Source organism: Esox lucius, chromosome 15, assembly GCF_011004845.1.
Source record: "Esox lucius isolate fEsoLuc1 chromosome 15, fEsoLuc1.pri, whole genome shotgun sequence".
In the NCBI taxonomy this organism is placed as follows: Eukaryota; Metazoa; Chordata; class Actinopteri; order Esociformes; family Esocidae; genus Esox; species Esox lucius.
Genome location: NC_047583.1, coordinates 33,413,938 through 33,433,068, shown reverse-complemented (window position 1 = coordinate 33,433,068; position 19,131 = coordinate 33,413,938). Strand labels below are relative to the sequence as shown.

The following is a 19,131-nucleotide window of genomic DNA, read 5'->3' as shown; positions in this document are numbered from 1 at the left end:
TGCGCCTCAGAATGTCGCTGTCCACTGCCGGTGGTCCTGGATTTCTAATATCGATTCTGACCACTGAGGTTGTTTTCTAGACTTCAGACATTTAGATAAAATAAAAAAATTGACAGCCACCACGCAAATATCTTATATTTGATGTGTTGCTAGGATCACAATACATTCGGGACTTAGCCGACCCCCACCCCAGAGGTTTGACTTCTTCACCACACATTTTTCATGGTGGTCCCTATGGTGCTGTCTGATGTGTTGAAATACGTTTGTTGTGATGCTGCATATTGTTCTAATTACCATCCTATGGGTTCGTAATATTAGGCCTACATTCCTTCTCTCTCTGGAACCCGAAATATTCCCAAACAACAGAAAATGAATTATTTTTCGGCACCAAATCATCTCTAGTCTCTATCACATTGTCCTCAGTGTTCATTTTCTTAATCGATCCTCTTCCTCTCCCTAACAGCAAGTCTTACTCGGCACTATTCTTTTGCATTGCTCTCTACGCCACATCTTCAATGTTTCTGACTGATTATAATTTGCGGTTCCGAGTGCCTGCACAGCTAATATTGTCTCCCAGACCCGCGCATGTTGTTACTTTATTGGGTTGTGGCTTTTACTTTCGTTAGTTATAGAGTTATAGAAATCGCACATGTTCAAATTGCGATTTAGATGAATCGTGAAGCCCTACTCTTCAACTGTACTTCTATATTTCACTTAAAATAATGATTAAAAAAAATAATCGTCCATATCCGCCAAAATCCGATGACAACAATGACAAGCCTTGTTACTGGTGCACTCACTCTCCTCTCGGCAGGCTCACACCAAATAGTGCTATGTAGATCTGCTGCTTGAGTGACACACAGAGGACCCAAAACACTTGCATTTTTACTCAATAATTTCATATTTTTTGAGGGCTTTATTGCATGATTAGAATTACAGATGAATAGATCAGGGGCTATTATTATATTAATTTTGTTTTTGTAAAAAAAATATCTGGGGCTATTCATAAAACATTCTGGTCTATAGGCCTGGAAGCCCAGGCCTAACAACGCCCATGCCTAAGTCTTTTGCAAAGCCAAATTAAATGTTTTGAGCCCTGCTGATACAATTTGTTGCTTCCTAGGTTATGTATGCACATTTATCAAAAGGAAAGCACTTTCAAGGAATCAATGTTTTTCAGATTTTTATTTTTTATTTTACCCTTCATGCCTCTCCAAACAATGGCACAAGGTACTCTGAATGTCAGTCAAGTAGGATATATCTCATGGTCCCTCGAGGTCCTGTTTTAGTTAATATATTCACAAGATTTCAGGAAACTGACACTTAGTTGCAAGTTGTCTACGTTTCTGGAAAGCCTATCTCATGAAATGCTTGTTTTGCATGTTGGACAATGATCTGTTGCCTGATATGAATTGGTTTCGCATTGTTCTATTGTGTATTTGTTTAGTTGTTGCAGGGCATTTCCCCTTATTTGCAGCGTGTCAACGGTTGCACTCGACAGTATGGTCTCATGGTCTTATCACTGCAGTCACATGATCACCAATGTCAGTAGTAGGCCTATGGTCTAGGAAAGACTCATAAGTCAGCATTATTCCATTGCGATCATTTGTCATGATGATTATTCTGATGATGACTTAGGTTTAGGCTGCAAGCAGAAGGAATGTGAACATATGCAATACAAAAAAAGCATCTGGTCTCCCACTGACCTGGTTGTATCGGATATATGTTACACAGTTGTAAAAAAGACAATGATGAACAATGTGAAATTTGCCATCGTGCTTGGGACATGACTGTGTTGTAAGTGGCTATAAAAAAGCCAACTTTTTTGCCAACTTTGGAGGACAGATGTGATTTACTGTCTGCCGTGAGTTAAGCATTGTTGATCCTTATTATACCCTTGTCATGAAGTAAATAAGTAACCCTCATCAGTCTAATCCAGTGGAGACCAGAATGGGTTGTCATTGGGGTTGACTGCTACGGTGCATATAACTCAAAATCCATACACACACCTGTTTTCATTTCTGTTTGAAAAGCGTTCCTTGTTGTAATTGACCTAAAATGTATTTAACACAAATGTTTGCAGACTTTTTCATTTGTATAAGAATGACGAGCATACATTTTAGCTCCTTGTAGATCTGCTTTTCCTGATCAGGGGACTAGAGGATTTCTCATGTTTTTAGTGCAGTATTGTAATGGCCTACCCTACTTCTGTCCATCGATTGTGCTGCTTTTTATTTGCTGTTATTTTCTCAAGCAGTGGTTTGCAAATGATGGGAGAGGTTAAAGTAACTGAATAATGTACAGACAATAATCATAAGGAGTGGCTAGAATGCGACAAGATGGGAAAGCCCTTTCTAACATCCTACCCGGACGCTTCTGAGCAAGTTTGCACCGCCTTCTGCAGGACACATGGGGTACAGTCAGTATGTTGCAGGGGTTTGAATCCTGATTCGATATCCTGGCTGCTATAACCCAATCCGTGAGGCTGTACCATAGACCACTGCGCCACTCAGGACCCCGCTTTAACTATTAGTCTTCAATGACATGTAGGCTTGCAACAACAACTGACCTCCATCAGGTGAGTTTGCCAACATTCGTCAATGAGAATATAAGCAACAGAATATCTGACACAGAAATCAAATCTAATAATTGCTTTATTTACATAATAATATGGCATAAACATTTCTCAGAAATGCAAGTAGTGAGTGGCAACTGAGACAGCTTGGTTCGATTTGTCAAAACCAGTAGAGAACCTGAAATTAAGAGTATTTGGTTGATTGAGGAAACTCAAGGTGTGAGAAGAAAATTACAAAGTCTTGATTATAGGGTGGCAGCACATATTTATTAGCTTCAGATCTGGTTTTAGCAAGCAGTGCTTGTGGTCATGGTTGGCCCAACAGACTCTGAACAAAAATAATCAATTCAGTTTATAGAGTAGACATAACAGGATGTCCAGAAAATCTGGAAAGTGAAGAGGCATCTAGTCCCCCGGTGAGCCCTCCAAGGTAATAATTGCATAGGGAAAACATATTCCTATACATTTGCTAAACATGAGGGGTTCTCAATGCACAGGATGTCTATGAAAGGACCTATTGTGTGACTTCCTATGTAAAATGTCACTTTGCATCAGAGCCTCTGGCCTATAGCTTCTAACACCTTTCAATCCAGAGGGATGCTTAAATGGAATAGAAACAGCGAGAACAACAGAGAGGCATAAAAATCATCAATCAATCAAATTCATTTTTACAAAACACCCAGCCTGAAATACCAAGTAGCAAGCAACACTTAGGAAGAAACCTACGTTTCATTAATAAATGCATGTGGGCTGTGTCCAGAGTCTATAAAACATAATCCTGGTCAGAAGCATGACCAGATGGACAAAGACAGGGACACACTCTCTCACACATGCACACACATGTTTGTTTTTATATACTTTTTGGGAACTGAAACCTTACCCTAACCCAGTGTTTCCCAATTGTTTTGGCCCTAGCACCCACACACCCAGCCTATCACCAAGTCCTTCATTTGCCTGGGCAAAAACAAAAACGTGCACTCCTTTGGGTCCCGAGGACCAGGATTTGGAAACATTGCCCTAACCCGCAAAATTCATGCACTCCAATATTTACCCTTAAACCTAACCCTAACTCTTACTTTAACTTAACCTAACCTAACTCTATACTTAACCTCAATAACTTATATAACTTATAAGTTATATGACTAAATTCGGTCTATCCTGAATTTAATAACATATTTATTCAATAATTCATTATTTAGTATAGCCATTTATAAATATGTACTCAATTTCTGCCATAACCTACACCCTGTGTGTCTGGTCATGTGCTTTTATTATAATTTTTGTGTGTTAAATATTTTGAGTAGATCACTCCATTTTACAATATGGTGCCAGGAAGCATAGATTGGAATGTGTCCCTAGTTGATAAAAATATGTATTCTTCAGGACTGGTCTTGTGCTTAGGTTAGCTATCCAACCACAACAACTTTAGTTTTGGGATATAAACCAGAGTGGGGTTTGGGATTTTTCTGACCTCTGCATGCATCTTTGCTCTTGCAACATCTCAAATCTCTGGAGAACTTTTATCTTTTATACTTGAACTGTAATTGTAATACTCTCTTTATATATTAAATTAATTTTTTACATTCATTAATTGACTGACTCTCTGAAATGAATCTACAACGGGTCAAAATCCAGTTCCTTTAAACCTTAACACCTAACCCTAACAGGTAATGCATAAACCTAAAAATAACCAACTTTATGGGGACATCAGCTCCCCACAAGTACACATAGATGTGGATCACACACACTTTATTCTACAGTGTTAATGTATTGGAGTAATTGCGGGTCTTAATACCTGTGGTCAAGACAGACCAGAGTTACGGCACCCATGACTACCATCTTACTCGTACTCAACAGTTTTTTGTTTGTCTCCCTCTTTCATGTCTTTCACTGCAGCATGCGTTTATTTTGGTAGCTGAATATTGCCCTTTTTTAATAAGCATTCATAATTTATTTGTGGCTGTGAGGCAAGAGGAGGGAAGGAAGAAGCAAGAGAGGGGGAGCACAGACACGTGAACTACTGATGACAGTCTTCTTACCCTTTCTCTTTATCTCTCATCCTCACCCCTCCTCTTTTTCCCCTAGCTCTCATTCTATTGGAAAGACAAACATATTTTTAAGTTGCCAAAGGAGGTGAGAAATAGGAAGGATGAAATAAAAATAATAAATATAAGTAGATAATGTTGTTTTACACACAATAAGGCATTTCAGCGATTACGTGATTAGCTATGTAATGTCTACTTTGTTCTCATATTTTGGGCTGTATGATCGCAGGGAAAAATGTGTCTCTACAGTGGTCATTGATTTGGCAGTTGGTTAGGACGTACAGCTCTATTTCCACCAAATATGTGCTTCTACTGTCAGGAGCCAAGTCTACCTACCACTGGCGCAGCCAAGGGGTGGCCAGGTGTGGCCACGGCCACCCTGATACAATCGCTGCCCCCCCCTCGCAAGTCGCATATGCATAGTATGCTTCTATCTATTGCAAGCCGTTTTAACATTTATTCACATTTTTTAATTAGTTTAAATTCCTATTGTTGATATCAAGGTTGAGATTAACAATTCACATTTTTGATCTAAACATTTGTATTTTTGAGATTGATAATTCCCATAAGAGTTTAAGGGATTTTTATTTTATTTTTATATATAAAACATTTACTTATCCATCTCAAAAATAGTCATTTTTGAACTCAGAAAATGAATTAATCATCTCAGTTATTAGAATTTTTGATCTCAAGAATTCATTTATTGAGATAAAAACGTTAATGTAATCCAGAACAGAAGAGGCATATGTTTCAATGTTCGTATGGGAGTCAAGGATGGCTTGAGTGGCGAACAAACTCCAGTCTGTGTTGAAACTGGTGCTGTAGCAGTGAGTCTGACCCCTCTGGCCACACTTTGACTGTCCTCACTGATGGTTTCACACATTTAATGAGGGGTAAATAATTTGGGAGTAGGAACAGTGAAAGATGATCCGACTGTCCCAGGTGGGGGAGGAGAATGGCTTTATAAGACTCCAGAATGTTTGTATACACATGGTCTAGTTTATTGTCTTTTCTGGTGGGCCAGGAGACATTTTGGTGGAATTTGGGAAAAACAGTATTCAGATTTTAGTGGTTGAAATCCCCTGCAACCACAAAAACAGCATCTGGGTGTTCCGTCTGCTGTTTGCTAATGGCAGTTCTTTCATTGCTAGTTTAGCATTATCATCCGGGGGTATGTAGACTGCAATAACAACAACATGTGTAAACTCCAGAGGCAAGTTAAAAGGCCTCGGGAGTTTGTACAAGTGTTTATACAAGTAGAAGTTTGTAATTAAAATCCCAGTGAAGTCTAATCTCAGAAGAAACGCGTTAGCACATTTGGGCCACCCGACTAAAGATGTAAGATAGCCTTGGCTTATATATCTATATATCTTTATAATTTTTTAGTTAGCTAGCTAGCAAGTAAGCAAATGTTAATGTTAGCTAGCTAGCCTCTTGGCCAGGCGATGAGACTTGACAGGATATGGATGTACAGACTGGTAGCTAGCTAGCAGTCATGTTATTGGACAATAGATTAGATATCATGTAATTATTGATTATACATACCATTGAGCATCTGTTTCAACTCATAGATTGTTTCAAAAGCATTGTACTTTGTTTTTGTTCAATACAGGGAGTCAGGGATTATAAGTGTCATCAAAAATGTGTTGTCTATAAGGGGGCATGTGGGATCTGGCAGAGAACGCTGAAATTCCACTGATGTCTGGCAAGACCATGTGAAAAAGAATTTGTCCACTGAGCATATGCTTTTGAAATCTAACTTTACTGGTGCATTATAGAAATCGACAACCCCAATTGTCTTATTATGGAAATGTGTCTATATATGTGCAAAACCACGCCCCCGCACATGTTCATTGGTCAATAGCATCCATGTTTTGTGGGGATCATGCTCTGCTTCAGTAAGTCACACACAGTACATGTTGAAATTCATGGTTCCCTCAATGAACTGTAGCTCCCCAGTGCCGGCAGCACTCATGAAGCTCCAGACCATAACACTCCCACCACCATGATTGACTGTAGGCTAGACACACTTGTCTTTGTACTCCTCACCTGGTTGCTGCCACACACGCTTGACATCATCTGAACCAAAAAGTTTATCTTGGTCTCATCAGACCACATGACATGGTTCCAGTAATCCATGTCTTTAGTCTGTTTGTCTCCAGCAAACTGTTCGCGGGCTTTCTTGTGCATCATCTTTAGATGAGGCATCCTTCTGGAACAACAGCCATGCAGACCAATTTGATGCAGTGTTTGTCGTATGGTCTGAGCACTGACAGGCTCACCCCCCACCCCTTCAACCTCTGCAGCAATGCTAGCAGCACTCATATGGCTATTTCCCAAAGACAGCCTCTGGATATGATGCTGAGCACACTGTTAAACCTGTCCTGTTAAACCGCTGTATGGTCTTGGCCACTGTGCTGCAGCTCTGTTTCTGGGTCTTGGCAACCTTCTTATAGCCTAGGCCATCTTTATGTAGAGCAACAATTCTTTTTTTCAGATCCTCAGAGAGTTGAGGTGCCATGTTGAACTTCCAGTGACCTGTATGAGGGAGTGTGAGAGCGATAACACCAAATTTAACACACCTGAGAAATTGTAACACTAACGAGTCACGACACCGGGGAGGAAAAATGGCTAATTAGGGCCAATTTGGACATTTTCACTTAGGGGTGTACTCACTTTTGTTGCCAGTGGTTTAAACATTAATGGCTGTGTGTTGAGTTATTTTGAGGGGAGAGCAAATTTACACTGTTATACAATCTGTACACTCAATACTTTACATTGTAGCAAAGTGTCATTTTCTCAGTTTTGTCACATGAAAAGATATAATCAAATATTAGCAAAAATGTTAGGGGTGTACTCAGTTTTGTGAGATACTGTAAATGTTACTGTAACTAAGCAATTGTCTTTATATTTCCAACTTCAATTAGAGCTTCAAGCAGCTTTTAGTGGGTTTCAGCATTTAGTTAGCAAGAAAATTATGCAATATGGTATGTAGGGTAAAAGACACAAACTGTACGCATCATGTGTCCAAACCTTAACCCAATGTTGGAAGGATGTTTTTCCTGTCCAATGGTGACCCTGTGTCATTTTTTACACACTGGTCTGGTTCATACAACACTTGAAGACTTTCATACATAGATGCCAAATGTCAAAGTACATCAAGATTGGACATTTGCTGCCATATGAGTAGTGTTAAGTGTTTTTCAAAATAACTAAGATGGCTGAAAATCCATGATGGTGATTTTTTGGGTCTCAGTGGCAAACATGTTCATAGTGAGGAGATACACCTATGGACTGATTTCCAAGACCACGTCACAAGGGATGGGTGTGGTGAACTTTCAAAAAGTCCAACTTGTCCAGGCTTGTGCCGCCATGAGGCTGATTTGCATGTCCACGGCACCAGAAGTTATTTCTTGATGCTTTACTATATTAATTTGGGTACGTTTACACCATTTTAACACACAGGAATTTACAAAAAGGACTGTTTTTTGCCAGAAGAATAATATTAGTGAACTGGATAATGCTAGATGCTAGACAAGCTAGATAATGTAGGTAATAAATTAGAGAAGTTACTTTTGTACATTAAAGCAATCACACATTACCAGAATTGAGTAGTTATCATCATCATCATCATCATCATCATCATCATCTCCCGCTTATCCAGGGCCGGGGGGTGGGGGCAGCAGTAAGCAGAGATGCCCAGACTTCCCTCTCCCTAGATACTTCCTCCAGCTCCTCCTGGTGGGACGGGACCGGAACACCTTCCCAGGAAGGCGTTCCGGAGGCATCCGAAACAGATGCCCAAGCCACCTCAGCTGACCACTCTCGATGTGGAGGAGCAGCGGCTCTACTCTGAGCTCCTCCCGGGTGACCGAGCTTCTCACCCTATCTCTAAGGGATCGCCCAGCCACCCTGCGGAGAAAGCTCATTTCGGCCGCCTGTATCCGGGATCTTGTCCTTTCGGTCATGACCCAAAGCTCATGACCATAGGTGAGAGTAGGAATGTAGATTGACCGGTAAATCGAGAGCTTCGCCTTGCGGCTCAGCTCTTTCTTCACCACGACAGACCGATACATCAACCGCATTACTGCAGAAGCTGCACCGAACCGTCTGTCAATCTCTCGTTCCATCCTTCCCTCACTCGTGAACAAGACCCCTAGATACTTAAACACCTCCACTTGAGGCAGGCACTCTCCACCAACCTGAAGTGGGCAAACCACCCTTTTCCAATTGAGGACTATGGCCTCGGATTTGGAGGTACTGATTCTCATCCCCACTTCTTCACACTTGGCTGCAAACCGTCCCAGTGCATGCTGAAGGTCCTGGTTTGAAGGGGCCAACACGACAACATCATCCGCAAAGAGCAGAGACGAAATCGTGTGGTCCCCAAAGCTCCTGGCTGCTCCTAGAAATTCTGTCCATAAAAATTACGAACAGAACCGGCGACAAAGGGCAGCCCTGCCGGAGTCCAACATGCACTGGGAACAAGTCTGAATAACTGCCGGCAATGCGGACCAAGCTCCTGCTTCTGTCGTACAGGGACCTGACAGCCCTTAGCAAAGGACCCAGGACCCCATATTCCCAAAGCCCTTTCCACAGGATGCTGCAAGGGACACAGTCATTTAAATGCCTTCTCCAAATCCACAAAACACATTTGGATTGGTTGGGCAAACTCCCATGAACCCTCCAACACCCCGTAGAGGGTATAGAGCTGGTACAGTGTTCCACAGCCCGGACCAAAACCGCACTGTTCTTCCTGAATCCGAGGTTCTACTATCGGTCGTATTCTCCTCTCCAGAACCCTGGCATAGACTTTCCCGGGGAGCCTGAGAAGTGTGATCCCCCTATAGTTGCAACACACCCTCCGGTCCCCCTTCTTAAAAAGAGGGACCACCACCCCGGTCTGCCATCCCAGAGGCACTGTCCCTGAGTAGTTATGTCATAATTTTTATTGCTAATTTAGTAAGTTTCTAATAAAGGAATCAACTTCCATTTTTGTAAATAAAAGTAACAATGTGTTTACAGACACAAATCAAATGCATTAATATAAAAAGTATACATTTTTGTCATTTAGCAGATGCTCTTATCCCAAGCGACTTACAATAATTACAGGTACATTTTCCTGGAGTAAATTAGTGTGCAGAGCCTTGCCCTTGGGGACAACAACATTTGGCTCAATTGGGAATCAAACAGAACTTTACAATTACAAATTTCACTCTACATATAGAGCCACTTGAACAAGAAACACACACGCGCACACACACAGTCAAAGACAGGCTCCAGACAGTCACACACTGTGCACACCCAAAGACAAATGCCCAAAACACTCAGTATGAATCCAGGTTTGTGTGGCATCTATAAAACAAATTATATTGTTAGTCAATTTGAAATACAATTCATGGAAACCTTTATTTTAGCCATGGAATTGATCTTAAATCTAACAGGACAATAAAACATATACACTGGGGCCCAAAAGTTTGGAATTATTAATAAATGTTGCTTTTAAAAGGACATTTTTGCTTTTATTCACCAACGTGGTATTTAACTGATCAAAGTATAGCCGGGACATCAATGATGTAAAAAACATGACTATTTAAGTATTTTTGTTTAAATCTACAAAGGGCTCATTTCCTACAACCATTACTCCTACACCTTATCCTTGAGTGATCATGCCAAATTGCTAATGTGGTACTAGAACATCACTTTTAATGATATAAAAAACAGCTAAAAGCTATTTGATTTGATAAATTAGGCTTTATTTAATTCCTTTCTGCCATTTGTAACCTAATACCAAGCTTAACACATGCCAGTGCATTACATACAGTGACAACTCAATAACACAGACAACGTTAAGTTTAATTTAAATAAACCAAATAGATATTAGCTGGGTTTAATATAATGGAGAGAAGAAATTATAGTACCAAACAAACATTTTAGAATGATTTAAGGATGGGGAGTTTTAAAAACTTCCCTTAGTGTCTTTTAGTAATTCACTTAGCAAATGTACACACTGAAAATGGAAAACACTATTGCAATGATAAAGGTACAAATTATTTTGAAACTAGCCAAGCAACTTCGACATTTAAGTTATGAGATGAGAGGGACAGTAGGGTGGATGCTGAGGTGAGGGATAAAAATGATACTACAGAATAGCCCTCTGGACCTGTTTAGTTTTAAATGTGTTATAGTGCACTGTGTTACAGTTTGTCTATTTTGAAGATTTCTGGCCTACAATATGTTGTTCTCCATGATACTAAGTTATGCACATGAGTTAATTACAGTGGGGAGAACAGATCCTTCTCCAGATCCTTCAGGTTTCGGGTCTGTCGCTGGGCAATACGGACTTTCAGCTCTCTCCAAAGATTTTCTATTGGGTTCAGGTCTGGAGACTGACTAGGCCACTCCAGGACCTTGAGATGCTTTTTACGGAGCCACTCCTTAGTTGCCCTGGCTAAGTTTTTCGGGTCGTTGTCATGCTGGAAGACCAGAACACGACCCATCTTCAATGCTCTTACTGAGGGAAGGCGGTTGTTGGCCAAGATCTTGCTATACATGGCCCCATCCATCCTCCCCTAAAAATGGTGCAGTCGTCCTGTCCCCTTTGCAGAAAAGCATCCCCAAAGAATGATGTTTCCACCTCCATGCTTCACAGTTGGGATGGTGTTCTTGGGGTTATACTCATCCTTCTTCTTCCTCCAAAAATGGCGAGTGGAGTTTAGACCAAAAAGCTTAGACCAAGGAGGGCTTCTTAAAGAAAAACTAACAGGTCTGTGAGAGCCGGAATTCTTACTGGTTGGTAGGTGATCACATACTTATGTCATGCATATAATATGTAAATTTGATTTTCTGGATTTTTGTTTTAGATTCAAACTATCAAACTATATTTTTGTTGTTCAGATTCTTATCTCTGGGAAACGTGGACGGTTTCCAGCTACCACGGTCCACAGTTGGTGATGATGTCGAACATAGGTGTAGTACTTTGAGATAGCTACATTAGCGGTTAATTAGCTTTCCGTAATTTTTGGCTAAATTTAGGCTAGTATATTGATATAAGTCTTCTATATGTTTACTCGGTTATCAAATTATCGAAGTGGTGTAATCCTACACGACACACTATTTGAACTGGATCTAAAAATCCACTATGGGAAAAAAGGATGGGTAAAATGCCAAAAGAATCGGATACTAGCCAGTTTAGCATTTTGCCGCTAGGTTTTATGCCATAAATTAGCCCTAACATTATGACCACTGGCAGGTGAAGTGAATAAGACTGATAATGTCGTTATTATAGCACCTGTCAGTGGGTGGGATATATTAGGCAGCAAGTGAACATCCTGTCTTCAAAGTTGATGTGTTAGAAGCAGGAAAAATTGGCAAGTTTATGGATCTGAGTGACTTTGACAAGAACCAAATTGTGATGGCTAGATGACTGGGTCAGAGCATCTCTGAACCTGCAGCCCTTTTGGGGTGTTCCCGGTCTGCAGTGGTCAAAATTAACCAGATTTTCAGTTGCCCCATCTGGCCACCCCTAAGAAACATTTCTGGGGGTGCCACTGTTGCCTATTGGGGCCTCTCTTAATAATAATTCCTTGCTCAAAGAGTCTGTACATATTAAAGGACTTTTGCATATGATGTAACACAAACCAGATAACAATCAACATAAAAATCATCAATATATTTTGTACTTAATTTTTATTGTGAAGAGTGGTGAGAAACCTTTTGCTTTGAGGCCATAATGTAACACTGCAGGTGCACAGCAAGGACACAGTCACTGAGAGAACTGAGGACTTTTAATAAATAACTAAGATATAACAAAACTAAGGCACGAAAGCAGAAACAACACTACATAGGAGCAATAACCAAACACAAATGCCGACAAGATACTCTAGGAAAGGAGTCTCTTAAATACTGTAGGGACAGTGATCAGGAGCATGTGGTGGCAATGACAAGAAACAGGTGTCTGTGCTTTAAAGGGAGAGAGGGCGTTGGATCTCACTGGCATGGAAACACACTTTGTTCGTAATGTATGTGTATTGAAAAGGTTTACTTTGTGGCCTGCTTCTTTTAAACCTACTATTACCGTAGATTCAGATTCTGATTCATAGATTCTCACACTGGCGATTGGACATTCTGATTTCTCTCTTTGTATATCATTCTGTAACTCACTTTCTCTCACTCACTCATTCACTCACTCACATATACACTCACATACATGCAGACACACACTCAGGCACATACTCCCATCAGCCCTCTTTACACACGTGCACAAACATTGTTCTTAAAACTCTCTACCAGTCAATGTCGCCCATTGTTGACTGACCTTTCCATCTTTTTTATTCTTTAATTAAAGTAAGTGAGAGTTCATTAGTGAGGGGATTTGCCATTTATGCCTGAATTTAATAAAAAAGGAAAGGAATGAAGAGTGAACTGAATGTTGTATGCTAAATATCACAGAACAGGGTTCAAATTCGGCTTGGAATCCTTTTCGATACTTCATCTGGTCTCAGTCAAAATTGCCTGGCATAATGGAACCAGCCAAATATTGGAAAAACATGAACCCTGCCTAACATCCAAAACAATAGATCCTATATCCCGGCAAATGCTAAATATTAAGTAAAGTTTGAACCCAAGTCTGAAAAATCCCCCAGCTGTTTTTGAAGAAACCTCACATCCTTTGCTGCCTTGTTTCTCTTACCCTTTCACCCTACTGGCTTTTCCTTTATTTGCCTCTATGAATGGAAGCATTATTCTGCCACTTCTTCAGTACAGCAGTGGACTGTATTGTGGCGCCATACAATGACAAACTGGAAACATTTTCTGACAATAGGGGCCACAGTTTCGTTCTTTTTAGCTGGGTAAATGTGGAGGATAGTGGAACAGCGGGACAATGGTGTCTGGGGCCTTGGAAGGTAGAGATCTAAACTGTAGATCTATTTCCATCTGATACTCTTTAAACTTTTTTATTTCTTTTTTCCACACCAATTTCTTGATGCCATCTTCATGGTCATGGCCCTCATTGCAGTAACCCAAAATGATCTCTACAAAGAACATCTGGCCAAGCTCTTTTGTTTCTTATCACACTGCTCATATAGATGGGAAGTGTTTGCGGCGAACCTGCTTGTCATGAGGAGAGTGCATTCTCCATTCAACCACAACAATTGAGCATGCAGCTGCCTGACCCACCAGAAACAGTAGCTAGACCACAATGATACAAGGAAACTGTCTGACATCTAGCACCACTATCACTATATGCTGAGACAATTATCACCGATCTCTGCAGAGCCTCCGAAACACTGTTGGAATACCGCCAACAGAACTAAAACCCTGGTCACAATGACGTGTTGAAACTGTATTGACTCTGCTGCTGCCTCATTTCAGGACCCTATTTCCCTTTTATGTCTCACGGTCTCCCCTCGATCTCCCTCGCTCCTTCTCTTCTCGTCCATCTTCTCAGATGGTCTGTCGCCACTGTGTCTCTCTGATGCTCTTTTCATCTCCTTTTCTCTCTCTTCTTCCCATCTATCTTCCTTCTCTCCTTTCATACCCTCTCTCTGTCCTTCTCACTCTGCCTATAGGCAGAACAGGAAAGGAGTATAGGTGGAGGATTGATCTAACACCTGAGATAGAGAGACAGCGTACAACAGAGTGATAGAGAGAGATTGGGTGTGTGAGATTGGGTGTATGTGTTTCTGTCCTCTCCCTTTCCAGTTCCATCTAGTTAGTGCCGCTCTGTTGTCATCAGGGGGTGGGAGGCTGGATAACAGCTCAGGGTTAGTGGGCCTTCCCTCTCCATTTGTGGTTGCCAGCAGGTGGCCTTCTCCTTTGCTTTCTTTCCCTCCACTTCTCTCACTTTCTATTGCTTTTTTCTCTTTTTTTCTCTGCTGAAACACAGGCACACGCTTATATGCACAAATGGCACTTTAACTACTTTACAAAAGGCACATACTAACCCACCGCACAACTCACTTGAGGGAGGGATCGTTTTGTGCTAGAGACTTTCATCTCCTCTGATTCTACACTGCTTTCCTCTCCAAACTCCCTGTCCCTCCTTTTACCAAAGTTCTTGTTATTTCACTGGGGCTCTGGCAGTGTGAACAGCTGGGTAGCTAGCCAAAGGTACACAGAAATTCAATTAACCTGCAGTTCAGAGCTCAAGTCCCGATATACCATGGTTTACTTTACCATCAACCCCCTGTCCGACAGATTGCTGGCTAAGGGCTAGCGAAGGGCTAGAGGTGCCTCAGCAGCACTGGTCACTTCCCAACGGACCAGCTTATCCCCAAAGCTTCAGCCAATTACCGTCCTGTGTCAGTAATGGCCATCCCGCATTGCGTGTCCCCCCCAGGAAACTTGCTGAAGTGTAGATTGTTTGACATGGTTGTGGACGGAATACAATACAATAAAAACACACACCTTGAGATGAAAGAGATGGGGGAGAAAGAGAGAGAATGAGACAGCATTACTGCCACAGTTGCCCTTTGGTGGGGAACTGTCAAAGTAAGTTTTGTTTTGCGCCTTTCGTCTGCTCGGTCAGATGTTTTCAAAAAGGGTTGGGTTGAAATATATGGCACTTCAGATCCTCTTCATGGCCTAGGGGCAGTCATATCAAAGGGTTTGGTTAGTTTTTGTGTGTCTGTGCATCAGTGTGTGTGTTTGACTGTGTATGTTTTGTAAGTTGTCAGACCATGACTTATACATGATGATGACAGGAGGGGTGTGAGTTGCAGTGACAACATCGCTTACTTCGGGGGCCACAGTCTTTGTCCCCTTCTCATTTTCAGTGTCTTTATCCCCACTGTTTCTTGTTTTATCTTCATTAGTTCCTTACATCACTGTTTAATTTTCCTTTTTAGTATTTTCCTTGGATTTCAAGAGCATAGCTGTTACCTCTTTTTTTGGTGCAGATCAGTAATTAAAGTCAACCAAGTCAATGGTGAATATTGTTATTAGCATTATTTCTGCACCCCCTCTTATTTCCCTTTTTTTTCTTTTTCTAATGCATCATTTCACACAAAATCACTAACTCACACAAAAAAGACAAAGACAAAATAGACAGATGAACACAATACTATGTAAGTGGTGCTTCGTTCTTTGCTTTTATGTCTGGTGCATGTGAGGGCCCCCGCTCCAGGAATCTGTAACTTCTTTTTAGACTTTCCCTTTCACCTTATACACAATTGTCACTTCATTTCCTTCTTTCTCTTATCCACGCATCTCTCATCAACTGTATGTTTCATTTCTCATTTCATCCCCTTTTCTCTCTTTCAGCAGTTATGAGGGAAAGATGGTATTCTGTATTTGGCTTCCGTATTTTACCCGATACCTAATACATTTTTACCTGCCATGGTGAGTGCTGGGCAAGAAATTAGGGTTCACCGTCTTGCTCAAGGACAAAACAAGAGAAGTTTCACCGCTAGGTTACCTGACCGGCATAGTCGTGGATGGACAAAACAATCCAAAGAGGCATGGGAGAGACTCAAAGAAATCCACATAGCTGCTTTAAACTAAACAGCCCTAAGCTGCGTCCCTGAAGGCACATCATTCAGTTCAGGTCTTGCAAGTCTTTTGACATGACTGAGCTTGCCTGAAAATAGATTTCAAAAGGTCACTGTTTATTCTAAGCATTAACGGAGGGGCGCCACAAGATAAAGTATCATTTCTGATATGTGTTAAGGTGATTATTTTTATTTATTTTTTTCGGCTGGTTCCAGACTTGGGTTCAAGTTTTTATTTTGATTCATTCACTAGAGGCAATGTGAGTGCTGTTAACATCTCCTTCCTTTTAAAATGAATTAAGTTGTTGGGATTGAGCACAAGCTAACTCTTGGCATTGGCTTCACACCCTGTGGGTTTCCCTTAAAAAATTATTTGACCTATACTCTTAACCTCTCTGGATGAAAGCCTACACATAACCAAAAGCCTAACCCTCAAGTTTAGCTACTGTTAAGTGTTGAATAACTGCCCTGGTGTTGCGCATTGACTGGTGGCTGACAGGATGTGTTTTCACTGCTTAAACATACACCGATCAGCCATAACATTATGACCACGGACAGGTGAAGTGAATAAAACTGATAATCTCGTTATCGTGGCACCTGTCAATGGGTGGGATATATTAGGCAGCAAGTGAACATTCTGTCTTCAAATTTGATGTTAGAAGCAGGAAAAATGGGCAAGCTTAAAGATCTGATCGACTTTGACAAGGGCCAAATTGTGATGGCTAGATTGGGTCAGAGCATCTCCAAAACTGCATCCCTTGTGGGGTGTTCCCAGTCTCCAGTGGTCAGTACCTATCAAAAGTGGTCCAAGGAAGGAAAAGTAGTGAACCGGTGACAAGGTCATGGGCAGCCAAGGCTCATTGATGCATGTGGGGAACACAGGCTGGCTGAAAAGGTTAATGTTGGTACTGATGGTACTGATAGAAAGGTGTCAGAACACACAGTGCGTCACAGTTTGTTGCGTATGGGGATGTGTAGCTGCAGACCAGTCTGGGTGCCCATGCTGACTCCTGTCCACTGCTGAAAGTGCCCATAATTGGCACGTGTGCATCAGAACTGGACCACGGAGCAATGGAAGAAGGTGGCCTGGTCTGATGAATCACTTTTTCTTTTGCATCACGTGGCTGGCCAGGTATGTGTGCGTCGCTTACCTGGAAAACGCATGGCACCAGGATGCACATTGGGATAGATGGATAGTAGTTTACATTTACAAACTTTACATTTTACTTTTCTGTCATCTAAATTAAACACCCAGTCTTTTAAGTCATCATTATGTAGCCAAAGCTCTTGAAATGTACATTTTCCTGGCATGTTTGCCTTCGTTAGCAGGTAGAGGAGCACGCATTTCTTGACTGAAGTGATTACCAGTTGACGAGCAGGAAGTGATTGCCAGTTGACGAGCGGGAGGGGATAAATGGATGCTGGAAAATACGTGAAATGCGTGAAATTACCCGTAAAGAATTTTTTTTTATCTTGAAGGCAACGCCATCTTACAGCTATTTGTAGCCCTAAACAAGCCCTATCTGATATTGGAAAAAGATAAAATATCAGGTATAGCCTATCATTGTTTTGAGAAATATGCATCAATAGTAGATCACTGAACCACATTTTCTATGGGTAGGCTAAGCAGAAGCAGTTTTTACCAGCTAAAACTCACTAATCCCATTTATCTCGTAATGCATATGCGGATCTAGCATGACTGTGGTGGACAAATATAACTTCTGGGTGTGAATAACAATGTTTTTAGGCAATAAAATGAAAATAAAAAAATCAAACATGCAACGAGTCATAACAGTTTAGCACACTTATTATTTTATAATTTAAAAGTAGTCCAAGTAATCATGTATTTTTTTTAATTTTTTTAAATTCTGATTACAATATTGCTTGTAATATATTTGTTTTGTTATCAGATACGCCCCAATCCTGACTATGGTGTATGAGGTTTATCAGACGCTTTGGTCTATGAAAACCAACAAGGATGGTGTTGTTTAACACTAGAACCGCCTTTCAGACAGACAGTATCAGCCAAATCCGAATGACGTTTCTCGTCAGTATCGTATGAATCAGCCCCATTAGCATACACATTCTCCTCCGCAGCATCACCATTCAGCCAGAGCATCAGTTCATCAACTGGGTTCTCATCAAACTATATAGAATAGTTAAAACAATTATGAATAACAGAATTTGTTTGTATTAAATGGTTAATGAATTTGACACTTAAATTATTCAAAGACAAATCCATTAGAATTTAGTTTTCATCTTGATGATGTACAAAGTAAAATAACAGGCATTATCGACCAGTTCTGGATGATCAACTGATCCGTATGAATCCAAAGATATGTAGCCTCTTCAAATAAAATCATTGCAGTGTATTATTCAATGCATTTTATTTGTAAATTTGATTAACAAAGAGGATGTTCAAAGAATGATTTACAGCCTACACTGTCACGGTGCCTCCCGTGATGAGGCCTCCCTCCGGGGAAGCTTGACTACGTTGCTCCCTGTCGTCAGCCTATTAGCCACCACTTTCCATTCTTTCCGGCTGCTAGCCCCGCATTCACGGAACAGCCCAAACTCCACTATTACGCAAACGTATTCCTCATCATATCACCCCAGACTTCCCATCATTACGCACACTGGATCCTCGATGCTACAGCCTGACACCGTGACAAACATGAGCAGAATAAAAGGATGATCAAAAGGTAACTTACAGTACTGTCTTGCAGTGACATTTGTGGTCACTGTTGGTTCATTTCTTTTTTTTTGCAAAGGGGCTCAGGCATCTCATCCAAATATTGCAGCATCTGCAATGCTGTCAGGGTGTCAAATTGTCGGGTTCTGTTTGCCATTGTGAACTAATCACTATAAAATGCGTTTGAGCTGTGTCTGACTTTCTCACAAGTTCAGATTATTTACACTTTCAACCCTCATCATCACTCTTCATCATTATACATCAGTCACATGCATAGGTGTGTCTGGGTAGATCATGGGGTTATTGTCCAATCATCTATTGATGTCA

General features: G+C 41.0%; 1 protein-coding gene across 4 annotated transcripts in view; it reads left to right on the top strand.

Moving 5' to 3' along the window:
- The window catches only part of LOC105030282 (MAM domain-containing glycosylphosphatidylinositol anchor protein 1), a 439,262-nt gene that overhangs the window by 8,900 nt on the left and 411,231 nt on the right, over positions 1–19,131 (top strand). The window lies entirely within an intron of this gene.